Source organism: Zingiber officinale, chromosome 2A (assembly GCF_018446385.1).
Source record: "Zingiber officinale cultivar Zhangliang chromosome 2A, Zo_v1.1, whole genome shotgun sequence".
NCBI lineage: Eukaryota > Viridiplantae > Streptophyta > Magnoliopsida > Zingiberales > Zingiberaceae > Zingiber > Zingiber officinale.
The window spans coordinates 54,203,224-54,218,523 of NC_055988.1; positions in this window are offsets into that span (position 1 = coordinate 54,203,224).

Sequence of the window (15,300 nt, forward strand, 5' to 3'; positions counted from 1 at the left end):
TTCTATTCTTCTTAAGATCTTCTAGGTATTCTTTGGAGTTCCTCTTCCAGTGCCTTGCTTGTCCTTGATATAGGTGACAAAAATGTTCAACCATATTGTAAGCGCCCATCAACTCATGTTACTTCTGAAGCTCAGAGTTCATGGTTGCGAGTATAAGATAGGACACATCTAATGCGTCATCTTGATGCTTCTTGTAAGCATCTCGGTCTGCTCGCGTGGCAGTGGCAGGAGGAGCCTCCAGAATGGGCTGCTCCAGAACGTACAGTTTACGTTCTTGGGTGAGAACTATTCTCAGGTTCCTATACCAGTCCAGGAAATTTGCTCCATTGAGCTTTTCCTTCTTAAGGACAGAACGCAGAGAGAAGTTGTTCGTGTTTGACGTCATGGAAATTCTACAACAGAAATAAATGCAGAAATAAATATCATATTCTTTTAAATCATTTAATTATGCCTTCAACTAAATGATGCACCCACTGAATTCTATAATTCATGTGGGATAAGATCCACATCATACTAACCCTTGAGTTAGCTTTGGCTAATACGCCCAAGATTTAGTATGATCGGTAGGTAACGATTACCAATTACATCTCTATGCAACTCTTGTTTATAGGATCATTATCCGCAGTTATATTAAAACTTGAGTTAGCTTTGGCTAATACGCCCAAGAATTAATATAAATGTGATTTATGTCCTATCTTTCCAACCGTTGGAAGAATGCCTATAGTTGTACTCGATCCAACCGAGTTAACTAGCTACTCTATCTAATTGAGTTGTACGCACCCATGCGTTGATAGGCGGGACCAAGATTGTCCCTCCGTACCCTACCAAGATAATATATGTTGCTCTGCTTTGGCAGATTCAACAACACATGTGATCGAGGTAGTGATAGGTATCACGGCACGGTAGGCATTAGAGTTGACGTGATTTAGATCTAATCTAAACGATGATGCGTATCATATACTCGATAGATCTAATCTAATCGAAGGGTGCATCATGTGCACGACTTAGATCTAATCTAATCGTTAGGCACTAATTAATTACTTAATTAACTAGCATGCATCACATACACACAAAAGCAATTAATTAAATAATTTTGTGATTATGTGATGGCCCAACTACGATCTTCTCAAGCCAATGAGAAGATCGGATGGTCAACCTAAGGTCAACAGCTTCTCAAGCGCCTTCCACGTAACTCCGTCTTGAGTGGACCTTCCACCGCTTTAAAATTTACATTAAATTTTGAAACTCGAGTTACATTCAAGTCTAAATCTAATTTACAACCAGAATATAAATAGAGAGGCACGACGCGCAGGTCGCGTATCAAATACAGCACACAAAACACATGACAGCACGCAGGCCGTATTATAAATTACAACACAAATCCAATCATATTGGGTCTTTTTGGGCCATGACTATAACACAAATAATATATAATTATAAATTATATATTTTCATAATTTTCTGTAATTTTTCATAATTTTTACAATTTTTATGAGTAAATTTTTCCCAGCGGTTCCGATTAGCGATTTCGGGCGCAATCGCGGAGCAAATCCCTTTGCGGGGTTAGGGGCAGTACCCCTACCCGCGATCTAACCATCGGGAGTTGCTCCTAAGCGATCCTACAGTGCCTTAGCCCGCTGTCCCAAAAAGTTTTTGGTCGAAATATTGCCGTAACGGAAAAATCTTCTCAGTAGTCGAAGCCTACAAGTGTATAAACACTTGTGCTTCGCATCTACGAGAAAAATACCCTTTAAAACTATAAAAATCATGAAATTACAGAAATTCACAAAATGTTTATTTTTCATAAAAACCAAAATAAACTCGTACACGCCTTCGCACATGACTCTGATACCACTGTTAGGTTTTTCGGGCCGCGAAAATCGCTTTTTCGCGTCGCGGAAATCCCGAAACTCCCTAGCCAACGGATCCGTGCGAAGAGTATAGAACAAAATTTTACATGTACGAGTGTACTAACTAGATCTACTTTTAGATCTATATGTTTAGAAAATTACCCTTGATACGTGCCCTTTTCGAATCCCGCTTGTCCAAGGAAGTGTTGGATCTCAAGATTGTCAACGTAGACAATCCTCTAGAAGTATCCACACAAACAAGATGTGTTCTCTAACACACAAGGATGGAGAAGAGAACACCACAAGTGTCCTAGTACTTCTTGATGCTCTCGGATGGGATTGGAAGAAGAAGAAAGGAAAAGAAGAGAACACACTCTAAAATCTCTATGTGACTTTCACTAACCTTTCTTCTTGGATTAGATTCACTCTCCTTTCTTCTCCATTGCTTGAAACCCACGACCAAGAGAAGAGAAGGAGCAAGAAGAGAGCTTAGGAGGAGGAAGATGACTTGAATGAGAGTTACTCACCAAAAAAAAAACTTCACTTTTTCCATCAATTGGTGTAACCCCCTTCACATTAATCACAATTAATGTGGAGGTCATTAAAGAGAATAGTTGTAACCTCCATGAGGTGGCACATGTGATGATGTGGCACATCATCATTAGTTCTCCTAATGCCAAGTCGCAAATGATGTGGCATAAAGTCAAGTCAAACTTGATTCTTCCTCTTCCTCTCAAGTCAAGTCGAACTTGACTTAATCTCTCTCATGGTTGATCTAATCCAACCATTTAATTCAAGCCAATTTAATATAATGAATCTAATTCATTTAATTAAATTGATTCAATGAGTCATAATCTAAATTAGACTCATTGAACACATGAATCAACTTGAGTCCAACTCAATTAGCCCAATTAGGATTACTCTTAATCCAATTTGATTCATCACATGAATCTAATCCTCTTGGTTCATCATATGAACCTAATCTCCATCCACTTGTTCTTTGTGTGTGACCCAATAGGTTCTTGTAACGTTGGCAATGCCCCTAAACTTATTTAGAAGCATAAGTAATGAGCGGTATCTAACAATACATCATTACTGCCCAAGTTACAAGAATGTTGAGATCCAACATCACCTTGTGACTACTAATTGTGACTCCTCACAAAATATGACAAGTTTCCTTCTATCCTAGACATTTAGATTGATCAATGTGAGGCATAGACCGTGTCATCCTCTGATCAAACTAAATCTTGAACTCCAAGTAGACTCACTAAATCAAATAAGCTCAATATCTCATATTGACTCATTTGGGCATGGTCATGCACTTCGTGGTCTCACTCTATCAAGAATATCGATATCTCTCCCGTCATATAGGAGGGATAGATCCCATCTACATCACTCACATCCCTCTGCATAATTTGTTACATACCCAGTAATCACCTTTATAGTCCACCCAGTTACGGGTGACGTTTGACGAAACTAAAGTACATAACTCCTTATGTAGGGATCCATGGTGACTTCAGGTCTAAGGACTAGTAGTCATACTAATAGCCACATGAAAAAGTATATGACACTCATATAACAATCCATGATACTTTCTCATGGCAGGTCATTCAGTATACATTCTCTAATGTATACCCATGTGTCAACTTGATATCTCTATATCCATGACTTGTGAGATCAAGTCATCGAATTGACCTACATGCTAGTCTTATTGCATTAACATTGTCCCTGAATGTTAATACTCGACTAGGAATGATTAAGAGTAGTGTTCCCTATATCATCTCACTATCGGTTCAACTAACCGATTGATATAGGTGAGAACCTTCTACTCAAGGACGCTATTATACTTAGTTTATTTGGCACCAATACAAGTAAGTATAATAACCAAAACAAAATACCTTTATTTATATAAGAATATGATACAATGAGTCCATAATATAATTATCAAATGATTGGCTCTAGGGCTCTAACTAACACTAGTATTTTGCAATAAGGAACAAACAATCATGATATGATGAATGATGCAACTAGCAAAAATTTTATTATGCAAAATCTAAACTAAGCCAAATGCATCTAATGCATCCCCCCAGACTTAAACTTTTCATTGTCCCAATGAAAACTAAAAACAATATGGAGGAGATTTAAAAGTAAGAGAAGTTACCAAATGAAGTGTGTCAATTGTCCATTTAATTAACTTCTCCATCATGTAGTTGCACTCCTCCTAATCTTTGAGTCCTATAAAATAAGATTGACAACAAAAATTAAGTAGAGGATACATGATTATTATAAAGAAAGAACTAAAGACATAAAAGAAAACAAAGAAAATAAACTTGGGTTGCCTCCCAAGAAGCGCTTGTTTAAGGTCATTAGCTCGACCACCTCATTAGATTCATCTAAATCTCACTCTTGGAGGGGTAAGATATTTTAGAACCTTCTTACCAAGGGTTCTTATTATGGAGGGAGATTTCAATAAAGGAGTTAAAAATTTAAGTATCATTCTCTCCATCTTCATCTTCTTTGAAGTTCTTTCGGGTGGTCGAAGACGATTCAGTATGAACTTCCAATTATTGGCCTCTTGAAAACCTACACACCCAAAAGAAAAGCAAACCTCCCACAAGAATGTAATATAAGAAGGAACTAGAACCATATTAGTATGAATTGAGTATGTATCAAAAAATGAATCACATCCAATAAAATTAATTATAGGTACATCTATAAAATTTTCTAAAAGATCACTAAGAATACTAACCTTGCATTGTTGAGATATCTCTGAAAGTTCTAAACAATGGGATGTGACTTCTTCAGAATTATGTAGTGGCTCTAGCTCTGACTTAAATGGTGGTGCTTCTGAAAATGGTGATTCTTGGGGCTTTGCTTCCATTGCACAAGTCCCTACACAATTATCATCAACCAATTCCATTCTTACACATTCCATAGTATCAATTGGTTGTGTAACCAAAGGAGGTGATCCTTGGGACATTTCCTCCATAGTACATGTCCCTACACTTTTATCCACCACATCATCATCATAAGCAGTGAAGAGTCCACTAACATCAATATCATCAATAGAGGAATCAATAGCTTTATTGGAATTTTGTAGTAATAGTCATAAAGCTAAGATTCCCCGTTGTACCATTAGCTCTTCAGAATCTTATGTTGTGGTCTTCATCTGATTGGGAGCAAGAGTATTTGAGTTTTGGGAGTCCTCCCAAACAATCGGTTCTTCTAATTGTGAATGATGTGGTCCATCTAATGAAGAATCATCCTAAAATTTTGACGAACTCTGATTTACTTGGGAAGTATACTCAACATTTTGTATGTAGTTGTAGTCCAAATTTTGTTGTTTCATCCAAAAGTGATTATAATGTTGAGGAGGGTCAGAGATCTGCTGCTGGAATAATGACTGCTCACTCTGCTCTGAAATTAGTTGGGGTTGAAGGTACTGAATTTGATGATCTTCCCAGTCATAGCCATAAGTATCAGGAACTTGCTCATATATATCTTGAAGTTGAGGTTGAACCAAACACTGAAGTTCCGGAGTTATAGCAGTCTTTTGGAAAAAATGGCAAATAGCAGCTGGATGAGATGTGCTACCACACACTCCACAAAGGAACTCAAATTCATCATCTTCTGAGTCATAATTTTTATAGAGGGAAGATCTTGCTCTTGCATTCATGAGTGTGAAAAATTCTCTTGAAGCCCTACTTGACATGTTTGTGCTCAAGATATCTAAAAAAATTACAATAAAAACTAGAAATGCATAATTAAAGATAAGAAATAAAATGCATAATGAAAACAAGAAAGAAAATGCAAAAGAAAAAAGAAAAATGTCTAGAGTAACTCATATGGTAATCAACTAATGTTAATCGGAAACAGTCCCTGGCAATGGTGCCAAAAACTTGTTGACCTCCGCAAGTGTACAGATATGTCGTCAGTAATATAAAAGATTATCGTATCCACAGGAACTGTTTATTAAGCACTAGTTAACTTCGCACGGCGAATTATCTAGACAATCGAAAAGTTGTTTGCAAATGTTAGGATAAGAAATAAAAGAGAAAGGAAAGAAAGTAAAGAGGGAGAGAATGAGCGTAGTGAATGGAGGGGAATAGATACTAGGATTTCGATTTCTTTGTGATGTTATTCAATGTAAATGATCTACTAAATCTTATTCCTCAATTATCCATCATTTGTAGAAGGTTGTCGGTTCTCTCTTGCAATTTACAACCGGCGTAGGACTGAAATCTATACCTAAATGTGATCAAATAGGGATGTACCTATGTTGTCCTTACATGGGCTTGCCTGTCACATGCGTCCCTCGGATAATCATCATAAGAATTCATCTCATCTCCCATCAAACACATGTAGGTATAAAGATTAATGCATAAATCTATCCTACCCCCTTGAATGACCATATTTCACCTTCAAGATCCTCCCTCAAACGTCCTTACACGTGCATATTCCTGTCATGAAGATCCCTCAAAAAATTGAATGATGAATTACCTCTACAAGATTCACAAGATATCCAAACATTCAATCAAGCATAGTAATTAGGTCATAATCACAACAATCCATACGAGATCAAATAGATACAAAAAGAAAAAAATTATAGAAATAGGAAATTGGTAAATTCACAAGAGTTTGCATACAATCACATTACATCAAACAAGAACAATGCATCAACAAGTCATTAAATAGAATCATGGCAAAAATCTACATAGTTTTACATCATTCATCACATCACAAATACTCCCTACATCCTAGATCTAGAGATCTAATCCATTGCAAAGGAAGAACAGCCCCAAAACATAAAATAAAGCATACTTACAACCCTATATTTGAGAAGAAGGGGAAGAAGAAATGCTTGCCGATGATCCCGATATCTTGGGGATGCCTCCTTGCTCTGGAGATGGACGGATCGTCAAAGGATGAAAAACGATGAAGCTCTAGGGTTTCCCCCTAAGGGGAGAACCCTTTCCCCAAGGAGAGGGACGAAGTCCTAGATCCAAGATCTCAGCTCCACCCAAAGAATGGGGATCTTGACCCTTTTATACCTCCTCCAGACTGCCCAAGGAAACTAGGAATACAGGGGTCCGGTAAACTGGGTTTTTCACCCATTAGACCAGGTTTTCTCGTGATTCACCATGAACCAAAATTGTATCTCTTGAAATTATCTTCAATCTGATACTTGGATCAAGCCCTGGATCCAACCGAGCCGAAAGTTATGGCGGTTCAAAGTTTGGTCTACAGTCTGGGCGGAGGTCCAGTTGAACCCGAGGTTGGGAGGCACGGTCGTGCCATTTAGCATGGGCAGACAAGTCTCTATCTCTGTTGGACCTGAAGAAAAGTTGTAGATCTTGAAGTTAGCTACGTTTCAGTATAAAGATCATCCAAAAACTTCAACTGAGCACAAAGTTATGGCCGCTTTATGAACGGTCTGCAGTCTGCCCAGAATTCAGCACAACTCTGTTTTGGCGTGGCACGGCTCGTGTTCTTCGTCACACGGCCGTGTGGGATCCACACGACCTCACACGGCTTCTTCTCTGGTTAATTCACACGACCGTTGGCTCACACGGTCGTGGCCCTTTTCTTCTCTGCTGAGGCCACACGGCCGTGTGGATTCACACGGTCGTGGCCTTTCTCTCCTCTGGAAACTTGGCACGGTCGTGCCATTTGGCATGCCCATGTGTTGCTTGGCCACGGGAAGATTAGCACGGCCGTGTGGGACACACGACCGTGGCCTTCTTTACATCTGGTGCTGGAGCACGGCCGTGCCATTTGGCACGGCCAAAGCATGATATGGCCACACGGCTATGTGGCATACACGGCCCAAGTATGAATTCTTCCGGAGTTGCTCCCATGTGCGTTTTAGCTCCATTTTTGCTCCAAATAGCATCCTATCAATCAAAACAAGCAAAGAGCAGATCTCCGAACAAAATATAATGGAAGTATGACATTACAATGAAATAGGGTGTAATAAACATAGATTATGCCAATGAAATACAAGTAGATGTGCGTCAAAGCATGCATAAAAGTGTATATAATCTACGCACATAAAAGTAGATATGTGTCAAAGCATTAACCCTAGGAGGAGAGTCGTGCTTCCATGGGTTTAGTCCACACTAACTGAAACGGGGTCGAGCTAAATACCTAAAACAAGCGCTTCTTGGGAGGCAACCCAAGGGTTTTTCATTTTAGTTCATTATTCTGTTTATCATTTTATTTCTCTAGTAAGTTCAGTCGAATACTGTTATTATTTATTCATTTTTGGGTATTCACTTTCAAGATGTGCATAGCCTCCATGAGCTGGTCGTGAGTGTTTCATGGGTGTGGAGGCGTCAGAAGAGGCAAAACGGCGAAAGGCGAGTCACCGTGCGCTTAAAGGAGTCGATCGTGTGACCCCACACGGCCATGCGAAGCCAACAGGGGGACAAAGGCCATTGGTCGTGCAACCTTGCATAGTCATGTGGCCTGTGCAGAGAAAAGAAGGACACGGGCCGTGCCAATTGGCACGGCCATACAAGACCACCAGTGAAGAAGGAGACACAGGCCGTGCCAATCGGCACAGTCATGCGATCATGGCAGAGGGTAGGAAGGAGTCGGTCGTGCCAATTGGCACGGCCGGGCAGAGTCACCAAGAGGAGGGTGTGCAACCTTACACGGCCCCGCCCAAAATCCCTCCTTATTAGGGCACAGGTGTGCGGAGGCTTGCACGCTCGTGCCGCCACCTTCACCCCCTTCCCCATACCTCCTTTCTTTTCCTTTCCTCCTCCAACTTCCCAAGGTGCTACCGCCCACTCCCCATGTTCATCTCACTCAAATCTACTTCTCTCGTCATCCATGATGTCGAACTTCATCGAAGGGAGCTCTCTTCAAAGGAAAGGAAAAGAGTTATTGGTTGTCTCAAACGAGGAGAATGCACGCTTCAAAGGTATATCGAACAACTTCGGCATTACTTTCTCTAATGACGAACAATTGCATCATTATCATTCTTTATCTAAATATTCCATTTTGAGCACTATATTTATGGACCGAGAAACCTTAGAAGTATTGGAGTTTGGGAATGATATTGATTGGTTGCTTGATAGAATAGGTTAGACTAACTTAATGACCATGGAATACCCAACTTATCCTCGTATTGTTTTGGAAATTTTAAGTTCCATCAATGTTGATAATGTTCAAGGAGGAGGAAAAATAAAATTTCGTTTATTTAATGATGAGTATGAATGGACTCTTGAAGAATTTAATGCATGCTATGATTTGCCTAGAGATGGTACCTACATAATTCTACCCGCTTTTGAAAACTCTAACCTATGGCAACAAATTAGTGTTCAGTCTCGATTCAATCCACATGCTTCTGCTAGTACTAGTATTACCAACCCAATATTTCGATATGTCCACTTGATGATGAGCAACACGATATTTGGAAGTGGGTAAAGACGGAATTGTAAGGCTCTCTGACTTGTATTGTTTATGGGCAATGGTAGAAAATGTGTCTATTAATTTAGGATATTTCTTTTTGAAGCACTTGGTAAAATTAGGAAAAATTTCCTCCCGTACCCCCATTGTTTTAGGTGGATTTCTTACTCATATTGCAGTAGTATTGGGTTATGATCTTAGTGGTCTTGAAATGATTGAAGATATTTATCGAATGGATTTAAATTTTTGTTTAACCACTCATTTGATTCACCGAGAGGAATATGGGTATAGTTTAGTGATTAAGGATAGTTTTCTCCTTAGATTTCCCAACCCGGGTTTGACCACGATCTATGTTAAGGAGAATTGGTGTTTGACTTTAGTAAAGTAACAGCTTAACCAACCTCCACCCTCCATTCCTAGAGATGTGCCTTCAGCTAGTCGAGATGTTTTACGGTTTAATTTCCAAGAATTTCGCCCTATCATTGACTTTCTTCATCATGACTCAGAACAAAATAATGGATTGTTCACTAGAAACATTTGCATGAAAGATGAGTGATTTAAGTGTTTGCAGGAGTATTTTAAGAGTTAGAGAGAGTTATGCACACGAATGCTTGAATTTATGGAGGTTCATAGAAAGAGAATGGTTTGGAACAAAGAATTTAGGTGGTATATGAGGAACTTTCAGAGTAATATTGATGAGTTGTTTGCGTATCATAAATTGGTAAGGGACTTGAGATGGGTAGTTGAGACTTATCCTGAGCTTCCAGATCTCCCCGACCTTCAGCCTCATCGACTGTATTGATTTCATCGGGACGATGAAAAGTTTAAGTCTAGGGGGTGTTGTGTCTGCACAACCTAAGTCGAGTCAAGTTTTTCTTTTCTTTCTGCATATTTTATTAGTCTGCTTTGTTTATTCGCATTTTATTAGTTTCATATTTCTACTTGCATCTCATTTGCACTTTTCTACTTGTAATTCTTCATCGTTTTTTTTTTAATATTAAAAAAATAGTTTTGAGGCATATTTGAGAACATCAAACTTTCTACTTTTTCTGCTAACTTGTGCGATAGCAAAATGTCTAACATTTTCTTAGTTCATGTGTTGTCAAGATAGTATTAGTATGTTTGGTGTATCTCCTTTCTCTATCTTTAGTAGCATGAAATAAGCTTAGTATTGTACGGAGTTTGGTATAAGTCTTGGTCTAATCTTAAGGATCTTATTTTCACTACACTTAAGTACTTAAGCTTGAATAGTAGAAATATTTTTGAAATAGTTATGATTCATCTAAATTGTTTAGTACTTTTATTCTCATGATGATTTCTTATTTACATTTTGGTTACTGGATGACCTCGGATCATGGAAGCTCATTTGGAAAAATCTAAATCCCAACATATGCATCTCGCATTTGTGATTAGTGCTACACCTCTATAGCACTAAAAAATTGAATAAGAGATAAAAAACAGTCGTCATGAGTGGAAACTAACAATTTACCCCTTTGAGACCGAATTAGGTTACTTGGGAAATAAATATTATGTTTCTCTTGATTCCGAGTAGTATCCTTTGAGACCTTGTGTAATTTAAGGAAAACAAACCAAGTGTGTGGCAGGTAAGTGCCTATCACCGAGAACATTAGGAACTTAATTATATGACGACTTAACTAAGACAGAGAATTGAAACTTGAAGAGTTTGAGTTACTTATTGCACCAAGAACAAAGAACTTATGTTTAGGCCATACTTATGTTACTCCACAATCGTGCTTATCAATGAAACTAGTTGATAGAGTTAGGCGAATGCAATAGGGATTATGAAACACTGCAGGAACTCATGAACATAGTTTGCAGTGTTTTGCTTGAGGACAAGCAAAGGTTCAAGTCTAAGGGTGTGATGTGCATAAATATTATGATCGTTTATGCATGTTTTAATGCACATTCACTTGCTTTATGTGTACATATTTTTTGCATGATCGTCTCTTTTATCATATACTCATCATAAATACTCTTTTGTTCGGAGATCTGCTCTTTGTTTGGTTTTGTGTTGACAAGGACAACTTTTGAAGCAAAAATAGTGATTGTCAACATAGCGGAATGAGGCGGAGAACACGGCCGTGTAACCTCGCACGGTCGTGTGGCCAAACAAAGGAAGAATAGTGCATGGTCATGCAACTCTTGCACGACCGTGCGGCCAAATAGAGATGGATCTGTGCATGGTCATGTAAACCTGCACGGTCATGCCCCCACGACCAACAGCCAAGCCATACACGGTCGTGCGATCCTGCATGGCCGTGTCCCAGGAGCAGTGCCCCAGATCCACACGACCGTGCTAATTGGCACGGCCATGCAGCGTGGCTAGAGGAAAAAGAAGGCACAACCGTGCCACGTCTGCACGGTCATGCCGCGGCGTCGTACCCTAGACTATAAAAAGGGTTCTAACCCTTCTCAAGAGGGGGAGGGTGAGCGATTCAAGGGAGAATTTCCTTGGTACCATTCCACACTATCTAGGACCTCTGTCCAGCGATCCTTCATCACCACATCAACTCCAGAAGCAAAGGATTGGATCCGAAGATCACTCGTCATCGTTGGATAAGCATCCTTTCTCTTTCTCTCTTCTTGTTTGAGGATTGTATGCTTAATTACATTATGTCTTCGGATTTTTCTTTGGCGTCTATGGAGTAGATTCCTTGTTCTAGGATTAGGGAGTAGTTGTGAATTGGTTTTGATGTAAGACTCATATTTATGCCTTTATTCATTATTTCGCTTGCTTTGTTTCAACTATTATGCATAAGACTTGTCGTTAGATTTTCATATTGTATTAATTGATTGTGTAGGAATTACTAACCTCGTAGAGAGAGTATCTTAGATCGTATACCCGAGGGGCCCTAGTGACAGGGGTAACCCATTCACAAATATCTAGGGTATTTCCTTGAAAAGAGAGGCAACTTCTCCGTAAGGAAGTAAGAGACCAAACAAAGCCCTTATTTCTATCCTTTATGACACTGATTAGAGTTGCATTCTTGTGATCTACCGAGGTGCTCTAGTGACAAGGGTTAACCGTAACAGGATTTCACAGGGATCTTCTCTATTTAATGCTTAAGGATAGTTGCTTTAGCTTCCGGCGAATGCATGTTGATGGACAATGAGTAAAGGATAGAATGTAATACATCAATACCACCACAATGAAACTGAACTCCTAGAACTTTTCATAAAACAAGTTAATTACTTTCTCTTTACTAGTTCTTATTTCTGCTTCCCAATCTCTTTTCTTTAGATAACTTACAACCATCGATAGTTTAGCTAATCCTAAGTGAACCATTGCTAGTGCTTATTACCAGTCCACGTGGGATCGATAATCTTTATTACTGATGATGAATCCATGCACTTGCGGAATCGTAACAGTCATGTGACCTCACACGGCAATGTGAGGCTAGCTGAGAACAAAAGACTAAGCTGTGTGAATTCACATGGCCGTGTGGCTCTAACAAAGAGGAAGAAGTGGTTGGTCGTGTGACTCTACTCGAGAGGAAGAAATGTGTGGTTGAGTTGATTGACATGGTCATGTGATTGCAACCAAGGCGAAGAAGACCACGACAATGTCATTTGACACAGCCATGTCAAAAAACCCATGAAAAGGGGCCATGAATCCCACACGGCCTAGTTCATATAAACTCGAGTTAGGGCACAAGCGTGTGGGATTCACACGGTCATGCCTGCCAACTGCTTCTTCTTCCACACCCCTTACCAATTCCCTCTTCTTCCAAAAGACCTCAACTTGCTTCCTTCAACTCCACCATCCACTTCCTTCTCCATACCTAGAGTTTTCACCCCACTTTAGACTTAACCTCTCTATTATCCACAATGTCAAATCCCATCAAAGAAACACTCCAACAAGGAAAGGGAAGGAGAAGATGGATACTACAAGAGAACAAAATACACGCTTAAAGGGTATGCCTAATAACATTGGTATTATTTTTTCTAGTGATAAACAAATGCATCATTATAATTCATTATCTAAACATTCTATTTTGAGCACTAGATTCATGGACCATGCAATCTTAGATGTTTTAGGTTTTAGAGATGATATGGATTGGCTCCTTGAGAGGATAGGATGGAACTACTTTATGAGCATGAAATACCTAACTTACCCTAGAATTATTTTGGAAATCTTAAGCTTCATCAATGTTGACAATGTTCAAGGAGGTGGGAAGATTAAATTTTATTTGCTTAATGATGATTATGAGTGGACACTTGATGATTTTAATACATGCTTTGATTTGTCTAGGGACGGAGCACATATAATACTCCCAAAATTTGAAAATTTAAATATATAACAATCGATCACTGAGCAATCTTATTATAACCCACATTTATTTAAAGCTACTAGTATCATTAACCCCATCTTCTGATATCTTCAATTGGTTATGAGGAATATTATATTCGAATATGGAGATAAGAAAGGAATAATGAGACTTTCTAATTTATATTGTTTATGAGAAATGGTGGAAAATGTTTCAATCAATTCTGGATATCACTTTCTAAAATACTTAATGAAATTAAGGAGGTTGTCCTCTACTAGCCCTATTGTTCTAGGAGGGATGCTTACTTGCATAGCATTAGTGTTAGGATGTGACCTCAATATCTTAGAGATGGTCGAAAATATCCCCGAAATATATTTAAATTCATGTTTGGCAATCTGTATAATACGATGTGATGATATGATTATAATATTTTGCTTAAAAATAACTTTCCTTTATGGTTGCCTAATCGAGGATTGATCATATACGACCGCAAGTGCACAGTTGTCGTCAAGTAATAAAATATCGATCCCATAAGGACTATTGATTAAACACTAATTAACTTCACGCGATGAGTTATCTAGACAATTAAAAGGTGGTTCACAAACGCTAAGAAAAGAAAGAGAAGAGAGGAGAGAGAGAGTAAGAGTAAAGAGAGAGTAGAGAGGGAGAGAATGAGCATAGTGAAGGAAAGATGATGGATTCTAGGATTTCGATTTCATTATGATACTAGTTAATATCCATATGCATTATTCATCTACCTAAATTCATGCTTATACTCATGTAGGCTTCTAACTAGAGTTCAGTACAATCCTGCAAAAGTCACACTGAGAGTCTATCCAAGTTCTAATACCATTAAGTAAAAAAATAACTCTAGAAAGTTCGATTAAAGGATTACCTTCTATCACAGGGTTCCCTGGGTCATACAATTGCTAGAGCTATCTAATGTACTTCCTAACTGTAGTATTAAAGTATCTATTCCAATTAGAATACCCTAATAAGAATTAGTCTCTATGTTAAGATCTTTTGACTCTAGAAAGTGGGTAAGTATCGATACCCTCTATTACTAAGAGCATAATATGTCCAGTTGAATGAGTATCCTCTGTCATAAGAATCCCCCGGTTATCCAGTCTAGTAGCAACCTTAACATAAAAACAAATACTTTACATCTTACATGAATTGACCTCACACACATTTTGTCAAACACATACAAGGTAAACCACACATAGAACATAATATAAACATTTCATAGCATAAGAAAATATCCAAATACATAGTTCACACATCCACAATCACATCATAACTACTTTCTACATCCTAGATCTAGAGATCTACTTCATTACAAAAGATTACAATCCAAAGACAAAGAAAGAAATAAACTATAACTCAATACATGGAGATAGAGAGAAAAGATGTTTATCTTTGAAGTGTAACGTCCTTGGAAGCGCTCCCTTGCTCCGAAGATGGACAAATCTTGAAGGAATAGAGGTGGATAAAACCCTAGGATTTTCCCCTAAGGGAAGAACCCTTCCCCAAGGAGAGAGAATAAGTCCTCAATTCCAAGACGAGTCAAAGAATGAGGTTCTTGACCCTTTTATATCTCCTCCAAACTGCCTAGGAAAATCAGGATTACATGGGTCCGGTAAACTAGATTTTTCACCCCTTAAACCCTATTTTCTCATAATTCACCCTGAACCAAAGTTGTATCCCTTGAAATTATCTATAATCTGATATTTGGATTGACCCTT